General features: G+C 49.6%; 1 pseudogene; it reads right to left on the bottom strand.

Moving 5' to 3' along the window:
- On the bottom strand, nucleotides 1-27,730 carry LOC115125169 (late secretory pathway protein AVL9 homolog; annotated as a pseudogene).

Genomic DNA, 27,730 nt, shown 5'->3' on the forward strand with positions numbered 1-27,730 from the left:
TCACTGTGAGAATCTTAGTTTCAGATCAGCAGCACTGTACTGTCCTTGGAACGGATGACTGAGAAAGGAGGGAATAACACAGGTTATTTATCCAAGTCAAACATCTAGATATTTTACATTTAGAAGACACTAAAGATGACCAATCCAACACCAAGCTACCGCCCTCAGAGCCTCTACCGCCCTCAGAGCCTCTACCGCCCTCAGAGCCTCTACCGCCCTCAGAATGTGTTTCTTACCCTGGGGTGATCTCGGCCATGGCTGGGTGCTTGTTGATGAACCACACTCTGTAGTTGCGTGTGATCCTCCAGGCTGAGATGAAGGGAGTGCCCCAGTCCGCTAGCAACTTCTCATTATCTGGACACACAGAGAGACAGAGAGACAGAGACCGAGAGACAGAGACAGAGACCGAGAGACAGAGTTAGACAGAAAGAGACCGAGAGACAGAAAGAGACAGAGAAACAGAGTTAGACAGAAAGAGACCGAGAGACAGAAAGATACAGAGAAAGAGTTAGACAGAAAGAGACAGAAAGAGACAGAGAAACAGAGTTAGACAGAAAGAGACCGAGAGACAGAGACCAAGAGACAGAAAGAGACCGAGAGACAGAAAGAGAGAGAGAGAAAGAGACAGACAGAGACCAAGAGACAGAAAGAGACAGAGAGACAGACAGAAAGAGAGAGAGAGAAAGAGACAGACAGAGACCAAGAGACAGAAAGAGACAGAGAGACAGAAAGAGAGAGAGAGAGACAGAGTAGGAGAGAGATACAGAGAGAGAGACAGAGACAGACATACAGACAGAGAGACAGAGAGAGACAGAGTAGGAGAGAGATACAGAGAGAGACAGAAAGAGACGGAGTAGGAGAGAGAGAGAGAGAAAGAGAGAGACAGGAAACAAACATTTAGCCTATTGTTGTGAAATCCTCTGAAAACAAATGATTTTCTCCATGCTAATCAGACATGAATCTATAGACTTGATTGAGGGAAAGATTAGTAATCAAGTTGCTGATGATGGTTGAAAATGGATGTAAATGATGGCTGAATAGAAGATGCCTACTGATGGACCTGCAAAAATCAATACCTTCTAGTAATATCCTTCCTGTTTATATCCTTCCTGTTTGGCCCTGCCCGGGGGTGTCCTCGGATGGGGCCACAGTGTCTCCTGACCCCTCCTGTCTCAGCCTCCAGTATTTATGCTGCAGTAGTTTATGTGTCGGGGGGCTAGGGTCAGTTTGTTATATCTGGAGTACTTCTCCTGTCCTATTCGGTGTCCTGTGTGAATTTAAGTGTGCTCTCTCTAATTCTCTCTTTCCTTCTCTCTCTCGGAGGACCTGAGCCCTAGGACCATGCCTCAGGACTACCTGACATGATGACTCCTTGCTGTCCCCAGTCCACCTGGCCGTGCTGCTGCTTCAGTTTCAACTGTTCTGCCTAATTATTATTGGACCATGCTGATCATTTATGAACATTTGAACATCCATGTTCTGTTATAATCTCCACCCGGCACAGCGAGAAGAGGACTTGCCACACCCCATAGCCTGGTTCCTCTCTAGGTTTCTTCCTAGGTTTGGGCCTTTCTAGGGAGTTTTTCCTAACCACCATGCTTCTACACCTGCATTGCTTGCTGTTTGGGGTTTTAGGCTGGGTTTCTGTACAGGCTATATAAATACATTTGATTTGATTAGTAAGGTAGAGTGTATCATCAATACCTTCTGGTACGGTAGAGTGTATCATCAATACCTTCTGGTAAGGTAGAGTGTATCATCAATACCTTCTGGTAAGGTAGAGTGTATCATCAATACCTTCTGGTAAGGTAGAGTGTATCATCAATACCTTCTGGTAAGGTAGAGTGTATCATCAATACCTTCTGTAAGGTAGGAGTGTATCATCAATACCTTCTAGTAAGGTAGAGTGTATCATCAATACCTTCTAGTAAGGTAGAGTGTATCATCAATACCTTCTAGTAAGGTAGAGTGTATCATCAGTACCTTCTAGTAAGGTAGAGTGTATCATCAATACCTTCTAGTAAGGTAGAGTGTATCATCAATACCTTCTAGTAAGGTAGAGTGTATCATCAATACCTTCTGGTAAGGTAGAGTGTATCATCAATACCTTCTGGTAAGGTAGAGTGTATCATCAATACCTTCTGGTAAGGTAGAGTGTATCATCAATACCTTCTGGTAAGGTAGAGTGTATCATCAATACCTTCTAGTAAGGTAGAGTGTATCATCAATACCTTCTAGTAAGGTAGAGTGTATCATCAATACCTTCTAGTAAGGTAGAGTGTATCATCAATACCTTCTAGTAAGGTAGAGTGTATCATCAGTACCTTCTAGTAAGGTAGAGTGTATCATCAATACCTTCTAGTAAGGTAGAGTGTATCATCAATACCTTCTAGTAAGGTAGAGTGTATCATCAATACCTTCTAGTAAGGTAGAGTGTATCATCAGTACCTTCTAGTAAGGTAGAGGATAGGAGGGAGTGTATGTAGAGTCCAAACTGGGCCCTGATCCACTCGTCCCCTCCCTCCCAGCCGGTCCCATCCAGAAACACGTCCTCACGGTTCTCTGTCACGTGTTTGACCAGGTAGTCAGCAAAACGCAGGTCAGCCGTGGTCAGGCCTAGCAGCTTCCTCAACTCAGGGTCCCCGATCTGGAGCTTAGCTTCCTCCACCTAGTGGGATGGACGGAGACACGCACACACACACACACACACACGATACAGGTCAAATCAGATTTCACATGGGAGAGTTAAACACATCCAGGATATAACATCTGTAACCCTGGTTACAGAAAAGTAGTGCACTGTGTAGGGAATAGGGTGGTTATAGTCCCTGGTCTAAAGTAGTGCACTGTGTAGGGAATAGGGTGGTTATAGTCCCTGGTCTAAAGTAGTGCACTGTGTAGGGAATAGGGTGGTTATAGTCCCTGGTCTAAAGTAGTGCACTGTGTAGGGAATAGGGTGGTTATAGTCCCTGGTCTAAAGTAGTGCACTGTGTAGGGAATAGGTGGTTATAGTCCCTGGTCTAAAGTAGTGCACTGTGTAGGGAATAGGTGGTTATAGTCCCTGGTCTAAAGTAGTGCACTGTGTAGGGAATAGGGTGGTTATAGTCCCTGGTCTAAAGTAGTGCACTGTGTAGGGAATAGGGTGGTTATAGTCCCTGGTCTAAAGTAGTGCACTGTGTAGGGAATAGGGTGGTTATAGTCCCTGGTCTAAAGTAGTGCACTGTGTAGGAATAGGGTGGTTATAGTCCCTGGTCTAAAGTAGTGCACTGTGTAGGGAATAGGGTGGTTATAGTCCCTGGTCTAAAGTAGTGCACTGTGTAGGGAATAGGTGGTTATAGTCCCTGGTCTAAAGTAGTGCACTGTGTAGGGAATAGGGTGGTTATAGTCCCTGGTCTAAAGTAGTGCACTGTGTAGGGAATAGGGTGGTTATAGTCCCTGGTCTAAAGTAGTGCACTGTGTAGGGAATAGGGTGGTTATAGTCCCTGGTCTAAAGTAGTGCACTGTGTAGGGAATAGGGTGGTTATAGTCCCTGGTCTAAAGTAGTGCACTGTGTAGGGAATAGGGTGGTTATAGTCCCTGGTCTAAAGTAGTGCACTGTGTAGGGAATAGGGTGGTTATAGTCCCTGGTCTAAAGTAGTGCACTGTGTAGGGAATAGGGTGGTTATAGTCCCTGGTCTAAAGTAGTGCACTGTGTAGGGAATAGGGTGGTTATAGTCCCTGGTCTAAAGTAGTGCACTGTGTAGGGAATAGGGTGGTTATAGTCCCTGGTCTAAAGTAGTGCACTGTGTAGGGAATAGGGTGGTTATAGTCCCTGGTCTAAAGTAGTGCACTGTGTAGGGAATAGGGTGGTTATAGTCCCTGGTCTAAAGTAGTGCACTGTGGGAATAGGGAATAGGGTGGTTATAGTCCCTGGTCTAAAGTAGTGCACTGTGTAGGGAATAGGGTGGTTATAGTCCCTGGTCTAAAGTAGTGCACTGTGTAGGGAATAGGGTGGTTATAGTCCCTGGTCTAAAGTAGTGCACTGTGTAGGGAATAGGGTGGTTATAGTCCCTGGTCTAAAGTAGTGCACTGTGTAGGGAATAGGGTGGTTATAGTCCCTGGTCTAAAGTAGTGCACTGTGTAGGGAATAGGGTGGTTATAGTCCCTGGTCTAAAGTAGTGCACTGTGTAGGGAATAGGGTGGTTATAGTCCCTGGTCTAAAGTAGTGCACTGTGTAGGGAATAGGGTGGTTATAGTCCCTGGTCTAAAGTAGTGCACTGTGTAGGGAATAGGGTGGTTATAGTCCCTGGTCTAAAGTAGTGCACTGTGTAGGGAATAGGGTGGTTATAGTCCCTGGTCTAAAGTAGTGCACTGTGTAGGGAATAGGGTGGTTATAGTCCCTGGTCTAAAGTAGTGCACTGTGTAGGGAATAGGGTGGTTATAGTCCCTGGTCAAAAGTAGTGCACTGTGTAGGGAATAGGGTGGTTATAGTCCCTGGTCTAAAGTAGTGCACTGTGTAGGGAATAGGGTGCCATTTGGGACACACCCTTAGAATAATGCGCATTTCGGGCCAACAGGACCCAGGAGAAAGAAGAGATGGAGAGAGATGGAATTGAAGAATCCATAGACTCTAACCAAAATTGGAAAACACTAAACAAACAACAACATGAAGAATTATCCATCCAAAATGGAGATGTATGGGTAAACCACTTCTCCAATCTTTTTGGCTCTATAACAAAGAACAAATAGCAAAAACATATACATGATCAAATACACAGAGAGTCAGGACACCCGTTTAATGTTCCATCTGAAAGACGACACTCTACACGGGGCAGTGTCCCCAATCACTGCCCTGGGGCATTGGGGTATATATTATTTTAGACCAGAGGAAAGAGTGCCTCCTACTGGCCCTTCAACACCACTTCCAGCAACATCTGGTCTCCCATCCAGGGACCGACCAGGAACAACCCTGCTTAGCTTTAGAGGCAAGCCAGCAGTGGGATCAAGGGTGGTGGAAAGAGGAAAGATGGAGAGTTGAGAGAGAGAAGAGATGGAGAGAGAGCAGAGAAGGAGAGATGGAGAGAGAGAAGAGAAGGAAAGATGGAGAGAGAGAAGAGAAGGAGAGAGAGAAGAGAAGGAGAGATGGAGAGGAGAGAGAGGAAAGATGGAGAGATGAGAGAGAGAAGAGAAGGAGAGATGAGAGAGAGAAGAGAAGGAGAGATGAGAGAGAAAAGAGAAGGAGAGATGAGAGAGGGAGAGATGGAGAGATGAGAGAGAGAAGAGAAGGAGAGATGGAGAGATGAGAGAAGGAGAGATGAGAGAGAGAAGAGAAGGAGAGATGAGAGAGAGAAGGAGAGATGAGAGAGAGAAGAAGGAGAGATGAGAGAGAGAGGAGAGATGGAGAGATGAGAGAGAGAAGAGAAGGAGAGATGGAGAGAGAGAAGAGAAGGAGAGATGAGAAGAGAAGGAGAGATGGAGAGAGAGGAGAGATGGAGAGCTGAGAGAGAGAAGAGAAGATGGAGAGCTGAGAGAGAGAAGAGAAAATGGAGAGCTGAGAGATGAGAGAGAGGAAAGATGGAGAGATAAGGAGAGTGATAGATTGTTTGAATACATACATAAGGGATCCAGCCGGTAACACCGCCCTTTTTAAAAACTAAAATCATCAAAAATAACACCCTAACAGCTTCAGGGAGAGAGAGATGGAGAGAGGAGAGAGAGAGAGAGAGGAGATGGAGAGAGAAATAAGGAGAGAGATGGAGAGAGAGATGGAGAGAAGGAGAGAGAAGAGATGGAGAGAGCAAGACTCACGTCAACGATTGCGTCACTCAGGTGCCTCTGCTGACGGAAGAGGATGTTGGTTGCCCCGGCAACAAAGCCGCGCACTGTGACATCTGACAGCAGGTGGTGCTGCTGCAAGGCCATGTAGGGCAGGCACAGGTAACCCTGGCAACGACACACATACAGGTTAAAGGTCACTAATGTTTGTGTGCGTGTGTGGAGTTAGATCTAGTCAGAGAGAGGACACACTCAACAGCAAGGTTACAGTAACATCACTAGATGTTGTTTGTATTGGGTCAATGTTTACCATGGTGTTATGCAACCCTCTGGTGATTAAACTGACTTTTCCCTGCAGGGAGTACTGGAAAAGCAGAGCTCGCATGTGTGTGTGTGTGTGTGTGTGCATGTGTGTGTGTCCTTGTAGTACTGGAAAAGCAGAGCTTGCATGTGTGTGTGTGTGTGTGTGTGTGTGTGTCCTTGTAGTACTGGAAAAGCATAGCTCGCATGTGTGTGTGTGTGTGTGTGTGTGTGTGTGTGTGTGTCCTTGTAGTACTGGAAAAGCAGAGCTTGCATGTGTGTGTGTGTGTGTGTGTGTGTGTGTGTGTGTGTCCTTGTAGTACAGGAAAAGCAGAGCTCGCATGTGTGTGTTTGTGTGTGTGTGTGTGTGTGTCCTTGTAGTACTGGAAAAGCAGGGCTCGCATGTGTGTGTGTGTGTGTGTGTGTGTCCTTGTAGTACTGGAAAAGCAGAGCTTGCATGTGTGTGTGTGTGTGTGTGTCCTTGTAGTACTGGAAAAGCAGAGCTTGCATGTGTGTGTGTGTGTGTGTGTGTGTGTCCTTGTAGTACTGGAAAAGCAGAGCTCGCATGTGTGTGTGTGTGTGTCCTTGTAGTACTGGAAAAGCAGAGCTCGCATGTGTGTGTGTGTGTGTGTGTGTGTGTGTGTGTCCTTGTAGTACTGGAAAAGCAGAGCTTGCATGTGTGTGTGTTTGTGTGTCCTTGTAGTACTGGAAAAGCAGAGCTCGCGTGTGTGTGTGTGTGTCCTTGTAGTACTGGAAAAGCAGAGCTCGCATGTGTGTGTGTGTGTGTGTGTGTGTGTGTGTGTGTGTGTGTGTGTGTCCTTGTAGTACTGGAAAAGCAGAGCTCGCATGTGTGTGTGTGTGTGTGTGTGTGTGTCCTTGTAGTACTGGAAAAGCAGAGCTCGCATGTGTGTGTGTGTGTGTGTGTGTGTGTGTGTGTGTGTGTGTGTGTGTCCTTGTAGTACTGGAAAAGCAGAGCTCGCGTGTGTGTGTGTGTGTGTGTGTGTCCTTGTAGTACTGGAAAAGCAGAGCTCGTGTGTGTGTGTGTGTGTGTGTGTGTGTGTGTGTGTGTCCTTGTAGTACTGGAAAAGCAGAGCTTGCATGTGTGTGTGTGTGTGTGTGTCCTTGTAGTACTGGAAAAGCAGAGCTCGTGTGTGTGTGTGTGTGTCCTTGTAGTACTGGAAAAGCAGAGCTTGCGTGTGTGTGTGTGTGTGTGTGTCCTTGTAGTGCTGGAAAAGCAGAGCTCGCATGTGTGTGTGTGTGTGTGTGTGTGTGTGTCCTTGTAGTACTGGAAAAGCAGAGCTCGCATGTGTGTGTGTGTGTGTGTGTGTGTGTGTGTGTGTGTCCTTGTAGTACTGGAAAAGCAGAGCTCGCATGTGTGTGTGTGTGTGTGTGTCCTTGTAGTACTGGAAAAGCAGAGCTCGCATGTGTGTGTGTGTGTGTGTGTGTGTCCTTGTAGTACTGGAAAAGCAGAGCTTGCGTGTGTGTGTGTGTGTGTGTGTGTGTGTGTGTCCTTGTAGTGCTGGAAAAGCAGAGCTCGCATGTGTATGTGTGTGTGTGTGTGTGTGTGTGTGTGTCCTTGTAGTACTGGAAAAGCAGAGCTCGCATGTGTGTGTGTGTGTGTGTGTGTGTGTGTGTGTGTGTGTGTGTCCTTGTAGTACTGGAAAAGCAGAGCTCGCATGTGTGTGTGTGTGTGTGTGTGTGTGTCCTTGTAGTACTGGAAAAGCAGAGCTCGCGTGTGTGTGTGTGTGTGTGTGTGTGTGTGTGTGTGTGTGTGTGTGTCCTTGTAGTACTGGAAAAGCAGAGCTCGCATATGTGTGTGTGTGTGTGTGTGTGTCCTTGTAGTACTGGAAAAGCAGAGCTTGTATATATATATATATGTGTGTGTGTGTGTGTGTGTGTGTGTGTGTGTGTGTGTGTCCTGTTAAAGCAGAGCTTGTATATATATATATATATATGGGTGTGTGTGTGTGTGTGTGTGTCCTTGTAGTACTGGAAAAACTCCTAGCTCTTCTCACCCGCTAGTCACCACACCCATGTGTGGGCGCTTTGAAAACGCAAATACCTGACCAACTGACATTTATGAGGGGGTTTACTATACATCTAGATATCAGAGAATAAATCTAGATATCAGAGAATAAATCTAGATAATCAGGATGTTTTTCTATGATGACTAAAAGATCACCCCCCACCCTGTAACTAAAGAGGAACGATCAACCCCCACCCTGTAACTAAAGAGGAACGATCAACCCCCAACCTGTAACTAAAGAGGAACCCCCACCCTGCAACTAAAGATCAACCCCCACCCCGCAACTAAAGAGGAACGATCCACCCCCACCCTGTAACTAAAGAGGAACGATCCACCCCCACCCTGTAACTAAAGAGGAACGATCAACCCCACCCTGTAACTAAAGAGGTACGATCCACCCCCCACCCTGTAACTAAAGAGGAACGATCAACCCCACCCTGTAACTAAAGAGGAACGATCCACCCCCACCCTGTAACTAAAGAGGAACGATCCACCCTGTAACTAAAGAGGAACGATCCACCCTGTAACTAAAGAGGAACGATCCACCCTGTAACTAAAGAGGAACGATCCACCCCCACCCTGTAACTAAAGAGGTACGATCCACCCCCACCCTGTAACTAAAGAGGAACGATCCAACCTGTAACTAAAGAGGAACAATCCACCCTGTAACTAAAGAGGAACGATCCACCCCACCCTGTAACTAAAGAGGAACAATCCACCCCCCACCCTGTAACTAAAGAGGAACGATCAACCCCCACCCTGTAACTAAAGAGGAACGATCCACCCTGTAACTAAAGAGGAACGATCCACCCCCACCCTGTAACTAAAGAGGAACGATCACCCCCCACCCTGTAACTAAAGAGGAACGATCCACCCCCACCCTGTAACTAAAGAGGAACGATCCACCCCCACCCTGTAACTAAAGAGGAACGATCAACCCCCCACCCTGTAACTAAAGAGGAACGCTAGATCAGTTGGCTGTTGCCTTGGCAACATGTAGGTGAATAATTTAAAAAGCAGGTCAAGGTCTCTGTGGATTAGAAACACTGCTAGTTGATTGGTCGACGGTGAGAGAGATCTACAGACGCCGATAAAGATATTTCTAAGTATACGCTGAAAGGATCTGTGTTGAGTTGGGCACCTTGGTGAAGATGGCGAGTGGCAGGCCATATTGGTCCTCTTCCAGTCCAGACACCAAGCCCTGAGAGACGGCTCCCTGGCCTCCTGGCCCTGCCGACAGGCCCCGGGGCTGCACCGTGATGGGGATACCTGTCTCCAGACCCCCTGAACTCCCCGTCTCTGAGTCTCTTGTCCCTTCCTCCAAAACACTGGGATCCAGTGTCTCCCAGTCGCTCTCCGAGGAGTCTGGGGAAGACCGGGAGGGGGGCTTCAGCTGGGTGTTCTCCCTAGCTGGGGTGGAGGTCTCTGGGGAAGTCCGGGAGGGGGGCTTCAGCTGGGTGTTCTCCCTAGCTGGGGTGGAGGTCTCTGGGGAAGGCGATGTCCTCTGTGAAGCCTTCACGGTGGAGGTGGTGTGGTCCTCTCCGAAGCCCTCCTCCCCCATTAGCTCCACGGTAGCGTTGGTGATGTCAGTGACGGAAACCAAGTCCTCTGCCCCAGACACACAGTGTCCTAGTGTGATTTCCTCGGAGACGCTGCTCTTGGGCCGGTAGTGGGAGGAGTCAGCCAGGCCGTGCTCGATCATACCTAGAGGAAGAAACACAGCATACATCATATCTGACCTATAGGACTCAACGTCACCTTTGACCTTCAGTATGGGGGAAGAAGAATCCAACAACATGTGTACCAAATATCTCCCATACTCAAGATATCACCCATACTCAAGATATCACCCATACTCAAGATATCACCCATACTCACTATAAAATCACCCACTTACTATAATCACCCATACCCACTAATCACCCATACTCACCTAATCACCCATACTCACCTAATCACCCCCTCACCTAATCACCCCTCACCTAATCACCCCTCACCTAATCACCCCCTCACCTAATCACCCCCTCACCATATCACCCCTCACCTAATCACCCCTCACCTAATCACCCCTCACCTAATCACCCCTCACCTAATCACCCCCTCACCATATCACCCCTCACCTAATCACCCCCTCACCTAATCACCCCCTCACCTAATCACCCCTCACCTAATCACCCTCACCACCCCCTCACCATCACCCCTCACCATATCACCCCCTCACCATATCACCCCCTCACCATATCACCTCACCATATCACCCCTCACCTAATCACCCCCTCACCTAATCACCCCCTCACCTAATCACCCCTCACCTAATCACCCCTCACCATATCACCCATACTAAATCACCCATACTCACTATAAATCACCCATACTCACTATAAATCACCCACTCACTATAAATCACCCATACTCACTATAAATTACCCATACTCACTATAAATCACCCATACTCACTATAAATCACCCATACTCACTATAAATTACCCATACTCACTATAAATCACCCATACTCACTATAAATCACCCATACTCACTATAAATCACCCATATTCACCCATACTCACTATAAATCACCCACTCACTATAAATCACCCATACTCACTATAAATCACCCATACTCACTATAAATCACCCATACTCACTATAAATCACCCATATTCACCCATACTCACTATAAATCACCCACTCACTATAAATCACCCATACTCACTATAAATCACCCATACTCACTATAAATCACCCATACTCACTATAAATCACCCATACTCACTATAAATCACTATAAATCACCCATATTCACCCATACTCACTATAAATCACCCATACTCACTATAAATCACCCATATTCACCCATACTCACTATAAATCACCCACTCACTATAAATTACCCATACTCACTATAAATTACCCATACTCACTATAAATTACCCATACTCACTATAAATCACCCATACTCACTATAAATCACCCATACTCACTATAAATTACCCATACTCACCATATCACCCATCCTCACCCATATTCAATATATCACCCACACTATTTCACCCTATCACGAATACTCAACACTATTCACTATATCACCCATATTCACCCTAATACAATATTCACTATATCACCCATATTCACCCTAATACAATATTCACAATATCACCCATATTCACCCTAATACAATATTCACCCTAATACAATATTCACTATATCACCCATATTCACCCTAATACAATATTCACTATATCACCCATATTCACCCTAATACAATATTCACTATATCACCCATATTCACCCTAATACAATATTCACTATATCACCCATATTCACCCTAATACAATATTCACTATATCACCCATAGGGACGTGGTCAAAAGTAATGCACGGCGGCAGGTAGCCTAGTGGTTAGAGTGTAGAGGCGGCAGGTAGCCTAGTGGTTAGAGTGTAGAGGCGGCAGGTAGCCTAGTGGTTAGAGTGTAGAGGCGGCAGGTAGCCTAGTGGTTAGAGTGTAGAGGCGGCAGGTAGCCTAGTGGTTAGAGTGTAGAGGAGGCAGGTAGCCTAGTGGTTAGAGTGAGGCGGCAGGTAGCCTAGTGGTTAGAGGTAGAGGCGGCAGGTAGCCTAGTGGTTAGAGTGTAGAGGAGGCAGGTAGCCTAGTGGTTAGAGTGTAGAGGCGGCAGGTAGCCCAGTGGTTAGAGTGTAGAGGCGGCAGGTAGCCCAGTGGTTAGAGTGTAGAGGCGGCAGGTAGCCTAGTGGTTAGAGTGTAGGGGCGGCAGGTAGCCTAGTGGTTAGAGTGTAGGGCGGCAGGTAACCTAGTGGTTAGAGTGTAGGGCGGCAGGCAGCCTAGTGGTTAGAGTGTAGAGGTGGCAGGTAGCCCAGTGGTTAGAGTGTAGAGGTGGCAGGTAGCCTAGTGGTTAGAGTGTAGAGGCGCAGGTAGCCTAGTGGTTAGAGTGTAGGGGCGGCAGGTAGCCTAGTGGTTAGAGTGTAGAGGTGGCAGGTAGCCTAGTGGTTAGAGTGTAGAGGTGGCAGGTAGCCTAGTGGTTAGAGTGTAGAGGCGGCAGGTAGCCTAGTGGTTAGAATGTAGAGGTGGCAGGTAGCCTAGTGGTTAGAGTGTAGAGGTGGCAGGTAGCCTAGTGGTTAGAGTGTAGAGGTGGCAGGGTAGCCTAGTGGTTAGAGTGTAAAGGAGACAAGGTAAAAATCTGTCGTTCTGCCCCTGAACAGGCAGTTAACCCACTGTTCCCCGGTAGGCCGTCATTGTAAATAAGAATTTGTTCTTAACTGACTTGCCTAGTTAAATAAAATACCATTTGAGGCACACAAGTGACTGGTGGACTCTTCTCACCTGGGAACAGAGACAGTACGGTCATCAGAGCTCCTACTAGCCTGTTGACTGGGGACACGTAGAACAGGACCTGAGAGAGAGGGGGGGGGGACATACACACAGTCATCTATGGGGAGATAAAACACCTCCAGGGAACTTATGCTCGTTCTGTCCCTCTTGGGGTGTATATATACGATGACTGACTACGTGCTCTCTCGCTGTGAGGTCACGGTGTGTGGTATATGTCATTGGGTTGTGATATGCTGTCTGTGCTAAATCACGTGTTCACCTTCTTCTCCAGCAGAATCAGTTTGAAGAGGATCAGAACCTGGGTGGGGGAGGGGGGTGGGGTGGGGGTAGGGGGTGGGGGGGGGGGTAGAGAAGGAGAGAGAGAGAGAGAGAAGGGGAGAGTTAAAGGAAGCAGGTTAATTAAAGCACAACGATTAAACTACAATCTTTGGCAGATGTTTCCAGGAGGATTTCCCAAATGGCACCCTACACCGTTTATAGTGCACTACTTTCAGACCAGATCCCACAGGGACCTGGGCTACAGCTCGTCGGGCTAGAGTTCTCTGGGCTAGAGTTCTCTGGGCTAGAGTTCTCTGGGCTACCGCTCGTCGGGCTAGAGTTCTCTGGGCTAGAGTTCTCTGGGCTAGAGTTCTCTGGGCTAGAGTTCTCTGGGCTACCGCTCGTCGGGCTAGAGTTCTCTGGGCTAGAGTTCTCTGGGCTAGAGTTCTCTGGGCTAGAGTTCTCTGGGCTACCGCTCGTCGGGTTACGGTTCTCTGGGCTAGAGTTCTCTGGGCTAGAGTTCTCTGGGCTACCGCTCGTCGGGCTACGGTTCTCTGGGCTACCGGTTCTCTGGGCTACGGTTCTCTGGGCTACGGTTCTCTGGGTTACGGTTCTTCAGGCCACAGTTCTTCAGGCCACAGTTCTCTGGGCTACGGTTCTGGGCTACCGCTCGTCGGGCTACGGTTCTCTGGGCTACCGGTTCTCTGGGCCACGGTTCTCTGGGCTACAGTTCTTCAGGCCACAGTTCTTCAGGCCACAGTTCTTCAGGCCAGTTCTCTGGGCTACGGTTCTGGGCTACCGCTCGTCGGGCTACGGTTCTTTGGGGGCCTGGTCAAAAGTAGTGCACTATATAGGGAATAGGGTGCCATTTGGGACTCAACTTAAACCTTTACAAGTCATCTGCTTGCCTCAAAACACATGAAATGTACCTTGTGTCGAAAGTGCAGTATTAAATCTCTTGGTGACATACCTGTCGGGAGAGAATGTGAAGAATGTGAAATTTGCCCCAAGGAGGACATTTCTATCACAATGTGTGTCCCAAATTACACCCCCATTCCCTAGAGAGGGTAAAACATTTGACCAGAGCTCCATGGGCCCTACATAGGAAATAGGGAGCCATTTTGGATGTCAGCTGAGTGCTCAACGTCATGAGAGAAGACACCCCCCTTGAAAAGATGCAGCCTGTTTCTGTATGCTGGGTTTATCACCATAACAAGTGGCTCAATAGTCACACGTGACAGACATATTTCTGCAGCTAATCTGTTAGAGGCTACAACAATAGACACCTGATCACCCCACAGATGACCAGGGCCTAAAGCCTAACGCAGGGCCTAACGCCTAACGCAGGGCCTAAAGCAGGGCCTAACGCAGGGCCTAACGCCTAACGCAGGGCCTAAAGCCTAATGCAGGTCCTAATGCAGGGCCTAACGCAGGGCCTAAAGCCTAATGCAGGTCCTAAAGCCTAATGCATGTCCTAAAGCAGGGCCTAACGCAGGGCCTAAAGCCTAAAGCAGGTCTTAAAGCAGGGCCTAAAGCAGGGCCTAAAGCCTAACGCAGGGCCTAAAGCCTAACGCAGGGCCTAAAGCCTAACGCAGGGCCTAAAGCCTAACGCAGGGCCTATAGCCTAACGCAGGGCCTATAGCCTAACGCAGGGCCTATAGCCTAACGCAGGGCCTATAGCCTAACGCAGGGCCTAAAGCCTAACGCAGGGCCTAAAGCCTAACGCAGGGCCTAAAGCCTAACGCAGGGCCTAAAGCCTAACGCAGGGCCTAAAGCCTAACGCAGGGCCTAAAGCCTAACGCAGGTCTAAAGCAGGGCCTAAAGCCTAAAGCAGTGTATATAGCAGGGAGCTATGAAGGGCACTATGAAGGGTCTATAGCAGGGCACTATGAAGGGCCTATAGCAGGGCACTATGAAGGGTCTATAGCAGGGCACTATGAAGGGTCTATAGCAGGGCACTATGAAGGGTCTATAGCAGGGCACTATGAAGGGTCTATAGCAGGGCACTATGAAGGGTCTATAGCAGGGCACTATGAAGGGTCTATAGCAGGGCACTATGAAGGGTCTATAGCAGGGCACTATGAAGGGTCTATAGCAGGGCACTATGAAGGGTCTATAGCAGGGCACTATGAAGGGTCTATAGCAGGGCACTATGAAGGGTCTATAGCAGGGCACTATAGCAGGGCACTATGAAGGGTCTATAGCAGGGCACTATGAAGGGTCTATAGCAGGGCACTATGAAGGGCCTATAGCAGGGCACTATGAAGGGTCTATAGCAGGGCCTAAAGCCTAAAGCAGTGTATATAGCAGGGCACTATGAAGGGCACTATGAAGGGTCTATAGCAGGGCACTATGAAGGGCCTATAGCAGGGCACTATGAAGGGTCTATAGCAGGGCACTATGAAGGTTCTATAGCAGGGCACTATGAAGGGTCTATAGCAGGGCACTATGAAGGGCCTATAGCAGGGCACTATGAAGGGTCTATAGCAGGGCACTATGAAGGGTCTATAGAAGGCAGGGCACTATGAAGGGTCTATAGCAGGGCACTATGAAGGGTCTATAGCAGGGCACTATGAAGGGTCTATAGCAGGGCACTATGAAGGTCTATAGCAGGGCACTATGAAGGGTCTATAGCAGGCACTATAAGGGTCTATAGCAGGGCACTATGAAGGGTCTATAGCAGGGCACTATGAAGGGTCTATAGCAGGGCACTATGAAGGGTCCTATAGCAGGGCACTATGAAGGGTCTATAGCAGGGCACTATGAAGGGTCTATAGCAGGGCACTATGAAGGGCACTATGAAGGGTCTATAGCAGGGCACTATGAAGGGTCTATAGCAGGGCACTATGAAGGGTCTATAGCAGGGGTCTATAGCAGGGCAATTATGAAGGGTCTATAGCAGGGCACTGATGAGCAGGGCACTAAGCAGGGGGCACTATGAAAGGGTCTATAGCAGGGCACTATGAAGGGTCTATAGCAGGGCATATGAAGGGTCTATAGCAGGGCACTATGAAGGGTCTATAGCAGGGCACTATGAAGGGTCTATAGCAAGGCACTATGAAGGGTCTATAGCAGGGCACTATGAAGGGTCTATAGCAGGGCACTATGAAGGGTCTGAGCAGCAGGGCACACTATGAAGGCCCTAGTAGCAGGGCACTATGAAGGGTCTATAGCAGGGCACTATGAAGGGTCTATAGCAGGGCACTATGAAGGGTCTATACAGGGCACTATGAAGGGTCTAGCAGGGCACTATGAAGGGTCTATAGCAGGGCAATTGGTGGATAGCAGGGCCTGAAGGGTCTATAGCAGGGCACTATGAAGGGCCTGGTAGCAGGGCATATGAAGGGCCTATAGCAGGGCAATTGGTGAATGGTCTATAGCAGGGCACCAAGGCACTATGAAGGGTCTATAGCAGGGCACTATGAAGGGTCTATAGCAGGGCACTTATGAAGGGCCTATAGCAGGGCACTATGAAGGGTCTATAGCAGGGCACTATGAAGGGTCTATAGCAGGGGGCACTATGAAGGGCACTATGAAGGGTCTATAGCAGGGCACTATGAAGGGTCTATAGCAGGGCACTATGAATGGTCTATAGCAGGGCACTATGAAGGGTCTATAGCAGGGCACTATGAAGGTCTATAGCAGGGCACTATGAAGGGTCTATAGCAGGGCACTATGAAGGGCCTATAGCAGGAAGGCACTATGAAGAGGGTCTATAGCAGGGCACTATGAGGTCTATAGCAGGGCACTATGAAGGGTCTATAGCAGGGCACTATGAAGGGCCTATAGCAGGGCACTATGAAGGGCCTATATAGGCACTATGAAGGGTCTATAGCAGGGCACTATGAAGGGTCTATAGCAGGGCACTATGAAGGGTCTATAGCAGGTGCACTATGAAGGGTCTATAGCAGGGCACTATGAAGGGTCTATAGCAGGGCACTATGAAGGGTCTATAGCAGGGCACTATGAAGGGTCTATAGCAGGGCACTATGAAGGGTCTATAGCAGGGCACTATGAAGGGTCTATAGCAGGGCACTATGAAGGGTCTGTAGCAGGGCACTATGAAGGGTCTATAGCAGGGCACTATGAAGGGTCTATAGCAGGGAGAAAAGCAGAACAGTTTTACCCAGGAACACTTGGGATCCCTCTAGAGCTGTCCCTCTCAGAGAGCTGTTCATGTGTTCATACAACTCCTACAGACGGAGAGAAAGAGAGAGAGAAAGAGGGGGAGGAAGAGAGAAGGGGGTAGAGAGAGAAGGGGGTCGAGAGAGAAGAGGGGGAGAGAGAGAGGAGGGGTCGAGAGAGAAAGAGGGGGAGAGAGAAAGAGAGGAGGGGTCCAGAGAGAAAGAAGGGGGTCGAGAGAAAGAGAGGAGGGTCCAGAGAGAAAGAGGGGGTCGAGAGAAAGAGAGGAGGGGTCCAGAGAGAAAAAGAGGGGGTCGAGAGAAAGAGAGGAGGGGCTCGAGAGAGAAAGAGGGGGTCGAGAGAAAGAGAGGAGGGGTGAGAGAGAAAGAGAGGAGAAAGGGGGCTCGAGAGAGAAAGAGGGGGCGAGAGAGAGGAGGGGCCGAGAGAGAAAGAGGGGGCCGAGAGAGAGGAGGGGTCGAGAGAGAAAGAGGGGGAGAGAGAGAGGAGGGGTCGAGAGAGAAAGAGGGGGAGAGAGAGAGGGGCTCGAGAGAAAGAGGGGGAGAGAGAGGAGGGGTCGAGAGAGAAAGAGGGGGAGAGAGAGAGGAGGGGTCGAGAGAGAAAGAGGGTGGAGAGAGAGGGGCCGAGAGAAAGAGGTGGAGAGAGAGGAGGGCCGAGAGAGAAAGAGAGGGGAGAGAGAAAAGAGGAGGGAGAAAGAGAGAGGGGGGTAGAGAGAGAAAGAGGGGAGAAAGAGAGAGAGGTGGTAGAGAGAGAAAGAGGGGGAGAGAGAGAGGAGGTAGAGAAAGAGGGGGAGAAAGAGAGGGGGGTAGAGAAAGAGGGGTAGAGAGAGAGGAGGGGTAGTGAGAGAAAGAGTGGGGAGAGAGAGAGGAGGGTAGAGAGAGAAAGAGGGGGAGAGAGAGGGGAGAGAAAAGAGGGGGAGAAAGGAGGGGTAGAGAGAAAGAGGGGGAGAGATATATGAGGGATAGAGAGAAAGAGGTGGTAGAAAGAGAGGAGGGGTAGAGAGAGAAAGAGGTGGTAGAAAGAGAGGAGGGGTAAAGACAAGGTTCTGAGTTCAATGTTCCACAAACGCGTGAGGTCACACATCATAGAATAAAGTCATTAAAGACTTGGTGACTAAACATCTGACCGTGAAAGAGAGCTGACTGGAAACACTCACCTTCAATATCGAAATCTGTGAGAAGTCTTTCTCCTCAAAGTAGGCGTGTGTGATGAGCTGTAGTTTAGCTTGGAGGAGACCGTACAGAGGCTGGGGAAGAAGGACATCATTGACTAAGTGAAGGGTCGTCACCTGTCGTCTATAATTCAAACTGAATAATGGCTGATTTCACCAATGTGCAACTTCACTGGCTCATTAGAAAAAAAAATAGCGATATTTAATTTTGATTCCAGGAGGAGGCTGTCCACTGACCCAGGGGTCATAGAGGGCCGGGGGTCGTAGGGACAGAGAGGAGTGACCCAGGGGTCATCGGGGGCGTACGGACAGAGAGGAGGCTGTCCACTGACCCAGGGGTCATAGAGGGCCGGGGGCGTACGGACAGGGAGGAGGCTGTCCACTGACCCAGGGGTCATAGAGGGCCGGGGGCGTACGGACAGGGAGGAGGCTGTCCACTGACCCAGGGGTCATAGTGGGCCGGGGGCCTACGGACAGAGGGAGCTGTCCACTGACCCAGGGGTCATAGTGGGCCGGGGCGACGGACCTGTCCACTGACCCAGGGGTCATAGTGGGCCGGGGCGTGCGGACAGGGAGGCTGTCCACTGACCCAGGGGTCATAGAGGGCCGGGGCGTGGACAGGGAGGAGGCTGTCCACTGACCCAGGGGTCATAGTGGGCCGGGGCCTACGGACAGAGAGGAGGCTGTCCACTGACCCAGGGGTCATAGAGGGCCGGGAGCGGGACAGAGAGGAGGCTGTCCACTGACCCAGGGGTCATAGAGGGCCGGGGGTCGAATGACAGACAGAGAGGAGGCTGTCCAATGACCCAGGGGTCATAGAGGGCCGGGGCCTACGGACAGAGAGGAGGCTGTCCACTGACCCAGGGTCACAGTGTGACTTTTCATAGAGTGATCCCCACCCCTCTCTCCCTCTTTGTCACATCAGGACACTCACCACTCGACTGAGGACGCACGCACACGCACACACTCACACCACTCGACTAAGGACGCACGCACACGCACACACACTCACCACTCGACTGACACACACACACACACACACACACACACACACGCACCACTCGACTGAGGACACACACACACTCACCACTCGACTGAGGACACACACACTCACCACTCGACTGAGGACACACACGCATGCACACACAGACACTCACCACTCGACTGAGGACACACACACACACACTCACCACTCGACTGAGGACACACACACGCACACACACTCACCACTCGACTGAGGACACACACACACTCACACACTCACCACTCGACTGAGGACACACACACACCACTCGACTGAGGACACACACACACACACAGACACTCATCACTTGACTGAGGACACACACACACACACACACAGACACTCACCACTTGACTGAGGACACACACACACACTCACCACTTGACTGAGGACACACACACACAGACACTCACCACTTGACTGAGGACACACACACTCTTCTGGACCGTCTCCCTGGTGACGTCAGCCAGACGGACCTTTAGGGACTGGAAAAGAAAAACAACACAACGCTGACGCCTGCAGCTAATGACATGTCAGGAAACAGTCAGGAAACACCGAGAAATGAGTAGAGACTGTAGACCAGTGGTCCTCTGTAGACCAGCTGGTAGAGACTCTACTCTGTAGACCAGTGGTCCTCTGTAGACCAGCTGGTAGAGACTCTACTCTATAGACCAGTGGTCCTCTGTAGACCAGCTGGTAGAGACTCTACTCTGTAGACCAGTGGTCCTCTGTAGACCAGCTGGTAGAGACTCTACTCTATAGACCAGTGGTCCTCTGTAGACCACCGAGAAATGAGTAGAGACTACTCTATAGACCAGCTGGTAGAGACTCTACTCTGTCGACCAGCTGGTAGAGAGACTCTACTCTGTAGACCAGCTGGTAGAGAGACTCTACTCTGTAGACCAGCTGGTAGAGAGACTCTACTCTGTAGACCAGCTGGTAGAGACTCTACTCTGTCGACCAGCTGGTAGAGAGACTCTACTCTGTCGACCAGCTGGTAGAGAGACTCTACTCTGTAGACCAGCTGGTAGAGAGACTCTACTCTGTCGACCAGCTGGTAGAGAGACTCTACTCTGTCGACCAGCTGGTAGAGAGACTCTACTCTGTAGACCAGCTGGTAGAGAGACTCTACTCTGTAGACCAGCTGGTAGAGAGACTCTACTCTGTAGACCAGCTGGTAGAGAGACTCTACTCTGTAGACCAGCTGGTAGAGAGACTCTACTCTGTAGACCAGCTGGTAGAGAGACTCTACTCTGTAGACCAGCTGGTAGAGAGACTCTACTCTGTCGACCAGCTGGTAGAGACTCTACTCTGTCGACCAGCTGGTAGTGACGAGGGGGAACCAACCTTAGCTTCTATTTGGCGATAGCAGGAGACTCCGTACACACACTTCACATCTGCTCCAGCGAGAGGAGGGAGGTGGAAGAACACGGTGTCTGAGAAACAACAAAACAACAAATCACATCATTAGCCGCTATTTTCCGGGTCCACCTGCAATAACATGCGTTTGTTTTCACCTGCTAAACGTACATGAATGCACTGCCTGTAAGTCGCTCCAGATAAGAGAGGTATACAACTCTCTCTGATCTGAGATCTGTCGTAACGTGGTCCTTAGTTAATTAGCCAACAAAAAAACAAAACAAAAAACGGCGACAGCAATTTCAGCACTAGCGAATGAATTACACATTAAGAAGTGAGAATCTGTTGTTTGTAGCGACCGAAAGACGACTCTGAAAATCACCTTGTTAATCTTCCCTCTGTTGTTGTAATCAGCACCAAAACATCGTTAGCCTCACGTACCGATATATAATAACCATAAAAAAATCACATCCTCCATAAAAAATCACATCCTCCATAAACTGATGGGATGGAAGGAGGGGCACGTGATTCCAAACATTTGACAGTTATTATTACGGCTACATAAGGCTACATAAGGTTACATAAGGCTACATAAGGTTACATAAGGTTACATAAGGCTACATAAGGTTACATAAGGCTACATAAGACTACATAAGGCTACATAAGGCTACATAAGGCTACTGCAACGACGCTGTCGGTGTGATGGAGGAGTCAGGCTGTTTTGGTACTAATTACAACAACAACAGAGGGGGAAGATGACAACATTAGAAAGACACTAGACTACATCTGTAATGGATCATGTGGATGTATCTGAGGATCTATGGAAATGTCAGTCAATTAGATCAGAGAATCTGGGGTTCGGACTTGGATCAGGAGGCCAGTGGCCATGACGACGGTAAGAGACGGAGTGTTTTTTTTTCTAACGTTGCTAAGGCATCCTCCACTCTCAGAGCTACAGTCAGGGACACAGACTGCAACCAAGGTCCCATCTCCGTGACTGCAACCAAGGACCCGTCTCCGTGACTGCAACCAAGGTCCCGTCTCCGTGACTGCAACCAAGGTCCCGTCTCCGTGACTGCAACCAAGGTCCCGTCTCCGTGACTGCAACCAAGGACCCGTCTCCGTGACTGCAACCAAGGAGCCGTCTCCGTGACTGCAACCAAGGACCCGTCTCCGTGACTGCAACAAAGGACCCGTCTCCGTGACTGCAACCAAGGACCCGTCTCCGTGACTGCAACCAAGGACCCGCCTCCGTGACTGCAACCAAGGACCCGCCTCCGTGACTGCAACCAAGGACCCGCCTCCGTGACTGCAACCAAGGACCCGCCTCCGTGACTGCAAACAAGGACCCGTCTCCGTGACTGCAACCAAGGAGCCGTCTCCGTGACTGCAACCAAGGAGCCGTCTCCGTGACTGCAACCAAGGAGCCGTCTCCGTGACTGCAACCAAGGAGCCGTCTCCGTGACTGCAACCAAGGAGCCGTCTCCGTGACTGCAACTCCGTGACTGCAACCAAGGAGCCGTCTCCGTGACTGCAACCAAGGAACCGTCTCTGTCAGCAACAAGGCCAGAGACAGGTCGGGGCAGACAGACTGGACGGCACAGTACAGCTAGCTCTGGTCCAGGGCATTACTCGCGGCTCACTGCCCCTGAGCCTTTAGCGTCAGCAAGCAGCATGTAACACCCTGGACCAGAGCAACAGCACAGCCAAAGGACATGAAGAGCCACACAGCTGTAGTCTACTAGCTTTCTCCTCAGCAGCACAATGCACTGCCCTGCTCTACTCCAATGAACTGTGCCATCCCATGCATGAGTCTCATGTTGCCGTTGCTCTGTAGCTCCAACTGCACTGCAGTGAATCACTCCCTAATCAAAATGTACTGCGTCGGTGAGGTTAATGCACCGGCCAACAAGCAGCCAGTGAATCACTCACAGACGACACTACAGGGCCTACAGTGTAAAACATGGACTAGGTGAGGACTTGTACAGTTCCAGAGATGATTTCAAATCTGGTTCTACACATACCGAGTGCAGTTAAACCAATCCTTTTACTAATACAGATGTAGACCATATGTATAACACAAACTTCATATCTGGGGTGGTAGGGTAGCCTAGTGGTTAGAGCTTTGGACTAGTAACCGGAAGGTTTCAAGTTCATAACCCCCGAGCTGACAAGGTACAAATCTGTCGTTCTGCCCCTGAACAGGCAGTTAACCCACTGTTCCTAGGCCATCATTGAAAATAATAATTTGTTCTTAACTGACTTGCCTAGGTAAATAAAAATAATATTGTTCAGTTTTTCTTATCTTACTAGGCCTATCCGTTACATATCCTTGAAAGAGAAGGACGTGTTGCAAAAAATATGACTGTGAATCGAGTCCACTCCCTCCTGGCTGTACTGCTTAACGACAACACGGGTCAATGGCAGACCAAAAGGAAAATCAGATCACATGATGAGTGAGTGCTGACTGGCTAACGGCCCGGCCTGTTGGCCTCAGTGACATCATGAACAACAGAAGGAGGCTTGCCAAGATGGAGGGCCTCAAGGCAACACTACCCTGCAGTACAACAGCAGTCACACGCTGCACCACAGCTAGTCTATATGACCTAACTAGCTTTAAAAAAAATAAAAAATAAACTCTCATTTCCAACATGACTTCCTGCTGATTTCACATACTAACATGAGCACTGCAGTAGCCCAGTTCGGCTATGCCAAACTTGATGACAAAGCAGTCCATTTTTTAATTTTATAATGATTTTTTTACCCCCTTTTCGTGGTGTCCAATTGTTAGTAGCTACTATCTTGTCTCATTGCTACAACTCCCGTACGGAGAGGAGAGAGACGAAGGTTGAAAGCCATGCGTCCTCCGAAACACAACCCAACCAAGCCGCACTGCTTCATGCACAGCGCCTCAACCCGGAAGCCAGCCGCACCAATGTGTCGGAGAAACACCGTGCCCCTAGCAACCTGGTCAGTGTGCACTGCGCCCGGCCTGCCACAGGAGTCGCTGGTGCTCGATGAGACAAGGATATCCCTACCGGGGCGAACCTCCCTAACCCTGACGACGCTAGGCTACTGTGCGTCGCCCCACGGACCTCCCCCGGTCGCGGCCTGGCTGCGACAGAGCCTGGCGCAAACCCAGAGTCTCTGGTGGCACAGCTAGCGCTGCATGCAGTGCCCCTAGACCACTGCTCACCCGGGAGGCCCTAAAGCTGTCCATTTTAAGGTGTGAGGACTCATCATCAAGCAGATTTATTTGACCTTTATTTTAGCAGGTAAGACGAGGGGTCAGAGTCTCAAAAGGTGACGGGGCTGAACTTCAAATGTGACAGAATCATTATTAAACTGTCCAGGAGCGTGTAGTGACAGGTAGTGAGAGGTGGAAAGACAAAAAGAGGAAGTAGCTGGTTATAAATTGAACCCTATAGGCCTGGTCAAGAGTAAAGGCACTATAAAAGGAAGTGTACCATTGGGTTTCATGTAAAGGGTCAGGGGTCAGGGTGTTATGTACCTTCTTGGTAGTTGTGTGCTCCGTCAGGCAGGGTTAAGGGTCAGGGTAAATGTCAGGGTGTTTATGTACCTTCTTGGTAGTTGTGTGCTCCGTCAGGCAGGGCAAGGAAAGGCAGGTAGTTCCACTCCACCTCAGGCAGGTTGTTGCTGTCATGGCCTCCTCAGGGATGATGGGAGGGTAGGAGTATTCCACCTGGGGGAAGAGAGAAAACACTGCAGATGTCGGCACTAGAAACCAGCACCCAGAAACCAGTACCTACGATCCATCCTACTAACCTACACACACACAGTTAAAAAGCTCTCCATCTTACTCATGGAACAGATTGGCTCCAGCATAGGCCCTGGGATTAGCTAAATGACTCAACTAGAAAGCAAGTCTGTCTTTATTCAGCTAGTCATTATTTAATCTTCTGTTTTACTCCTGGGGCTTAAAATAAGACAGGGAAAATATGAGATCACACAGTCAGAACAACACGCGGAGTGTAGAGTCAGGACAACACTAGGAGGGAGTGTAGAGTCAGGACAACACGGAGTGAGGTAGAGTCAGGACAACACTTAGGGAGTGTAGAGTCAGGACAACACTAGGAGGGAGTGTAGAGTCAGGACAACACGCGGGAGGGAGTGTAGAGTCAGGACAACACGGGGAGGGAGTGTAGAGTCAGGACAACACTAGGGAGGGAGGTGTAGAGTCAGGACAACACTAGGGGGGAGTGTAGAGTCAGACAACACTAGGAGGAGTGTAGAGTCAGGACAACACTAGGAGGGAGGTAGAGTCAGGACAACACTAGGAGGGAGTGTGGAGTCAGGACAACACTAGGAGGGAGTGTAGAGTCAGGACAACACTAGGGAGGAGTGTAGAGTCAGGACAACACTAGGAGGAGTGTAGAGTCAGGACAACACTAGGGAGGAGGTAGAGTCAGGACAGCACTAGGGAGGGGAGTGTAGAGTCAGGACAACACGAGGGAGTGAGAGTCAGGACAACACGAGGGAGTGTGGAGTCAGACAACACGCGGGAGTGTGAGTCAGGACAACACTAGGGAGGGAGTGTAGAGTCAGGACAACACGCGGAGGAGTGTAGAGTCAGGACAACACGGGAGTGAGTCAGGACAACACTAGGGAGTGTAGAGTCAGACAACACTAGGGAGTGTAGAGTCAGGACAACACGAGGGAGTGTAGAGTCAGGACAACACGAGGGAGTGTAGAGTCAGGACAACACTAGGGAGGGAGTGTAGAGTCAGGACAACACTAGGGAGGGAGTGTAGAGTCAGGACAACACTAGGGAGGGAGTGTAGAGTCAGGACAACACTAGGGAGTGGAGAGTCAGGACAACACTAGGAGAGGAGTCGAGTCAGACAACACGAGGAGTGTAGAGTCAGGACAACACGAGGGAGGTGCAGAGTCAGGACAACACTAGGGAGGAGGTAGAGTCAGGACAACACGAGGGAGGTGTAGAGTCAGGACAACACTAGGGAGGAGTGTAGAGTCAGGACAACACTAGGGAGGAGTGTAGAGTCAGGACAACACGAGGGGGAGTGTAGAGTCAGGACAACACTAGGAGTGTAGAGTCAGGACAACACTAGGGAGGGAGTGTAGAGTCAGGACAACACTAGGGAGGGAGTGTAGAGTCAGGACAACACGAGGGAGTGTAGAGTCAGGTCAACACGAGGGAGGGAGTGTAGAGTCAGGACAACGCGAGGGAGTGTAGAGTCAGGACAACACTAAGGAGGGAGTGTAGAGTCAGGACAACACTAAGGAGGGAGTGTAGAGTCAGGACAACACGAGGGAGTGTAGAGACAGGACAACACGAGGGAGTGTAGAGTCAGGACAACACGAGGGAGTGTAGAGTCAGGACAACACGAGGGAGTGTAGAGTCAGGACAACACTAGGAGGGAGTGTAGAGTCAGGACAACACGGAGGGAGGGTGTAGAGTCAGGACAACACTAAGGGGAGGGAGTGTAGAGTCAGACAACACTAAGGAGGAGTGTAGAGGGACAACACGAGGAGTGTAGAGTCAGACAACACGAGGAGTGTAGAGTCAGGACAACACGAGGGAGTGTGAGTCAGGACAACACGAGGGAGTGTGAGTCAGGACAACACTGGAGGGAGTGTAGAGTCAGGACAACACGAGGGAGGAGGTAGAGTCAGGACAACACTAGGGAGTGTAGAGTCAGGACAACACGAGGGAGGAGTGTAGAGTCAGGACAAACGCGAGGGAGTGTAGAGTCAGGACACTAGTCAGGACAACACTAGGAGGAGTGAGTCAGGACAACACGAGGGAGGGAGTGTAGAGTCAGGACAACACGAGGAGTGTAGAGTCAGGTCAACACGAGGGAGTGTAGTCAGTAGAGTCAGGACAACACGAGGAGTGTAGAGTCAGGACAACACTAAGGGGAGTGTAGAGTCAGGACAACACTAGGAGGTGTAGAGTCAGGACAGCACGAAGGAGTGTAGAGTCAGGACAACACTGGAGGGAGTGTAGAGTCAGGACAACACTAGGGAGGAGTGTAGAGTCAGGACAACACTAGGAGGAGTGTAGAGTCAGGACAACATAGGGAGGGAGTGTGGGTCAGGACAACACGGTGTAGAGTCAGGACAGCACGAGGAGTGTGGGGGTCAGGACAACACTAGGGGGTGTAGAGTCAGGACCTTGAGGGAAGGTGTGAGTCAGGACAACTAGAGTGTGGGAGTCAGGACAACACTAGGGAGTGTAGAGTCAGGACAACACTAGGAAGGGAGTGTAGAGTCAGGACAACACGAGGGAGTGTAGAAGGTCAACACGTGTAGAGTCAGGTCAACACTAGGGAGGGAGTGTAGAGTCAGGACAGGGAGGAGTGTGGGGTCAGGACAACACTAGGAGTGTAGAGTCAGGACAACACGAGGAGTGTCAGGACATAGAGTCAGGACAACACTGTGAAGTCAAGGAGTGTAGAGTCAGGACAATACTAGGGAGGAGTGTAGAGTCAGGACAACACGAGGAGTGTAGAGTCAGGGGGAGTGTAGAGTCAACAACACGGGGAGGGAGTGTGGGGTCAGGACGAGGACAACGAGTGTAGAGTCAGGACAACACTAGGGAGGGAGTGTGTCAGAGCTGTAGAGGTCAATGAGGGAGTGTAGAGTCAGGACAACACTAGGGAAGGGGACAGCACTAGGAGTGTAGAGTCAGGACAACACTAGGAAGTCCCAGTGTAGAGTCAGGACAACACAGGGGTGTAAGTCAGGTCAACTAGGAAGGGAGTGAAAGGTCAGGACAACGCTAGGGAGGAGTGTAGAGTCAGGACAACACGAGGGAGTGTAGAGTCAGTCGGGACAACACTAGAAGGAGTGTAGAGTCAGGTCAACACTAGGGAGGGAGTGTAGAGTCAGGACAACACTAGAGTGTGGAGTCAGGACAACACGCAGGAGTCAGGACCTTTTGAAGGGGAGTGCAGTACATTAGTGTCTAGTTTGAGACACAGACGCCTCACAAGTCCTCAACTGGCAGCTTCATTAAATAGTACCTGCAAAACACTAGTCTCAACCTCAACAGTGAAGATGTACTTCCTTCTAGGCAGAGTTGCAAAGAAAAAGCCATATCTCCAGACTGGCAATAAAAATAAAAGATTAAGATGAGCAAAAAAAGAACACAGACACTGGACAGAGGAACTCTGCCTAGAAAGCCAGCTTCCAAGCTTCTTCAATGTTGACGTTGAGACTGGTGTTTTGCAGGGTACTATTTAATGAAGCTGCCAGTTGAGGACTTTGGAGGTTCTCCTTTGAGAAACAGGCATACCTCACATGTACTTGTCCTCTGCAGCAGAGGTAACTCTGGTCTTCCTTTCCTGTGGCGGTCCTCATGAGACAGTTTCAT

This window comes from Oncorhynchus nerka, unplaced genomic scaffold (assembly GCF_034236695.1).
Source record: "Oncorhynchus nerka isolate Pitt River unplaced genomic scaffold, Oner_Uvic_2.0 unplaced_scaffold_2476, whole genome shotgun sequence".
In the NCBI taxonomy this organism is placed as follows: domain Eukaryota; kingdom Metazoa; phylum Chordata; class Actinopteri; order Salmoniformes; family Salmonidae; genus Oncorhynchus; species Oncorhynchus nerka.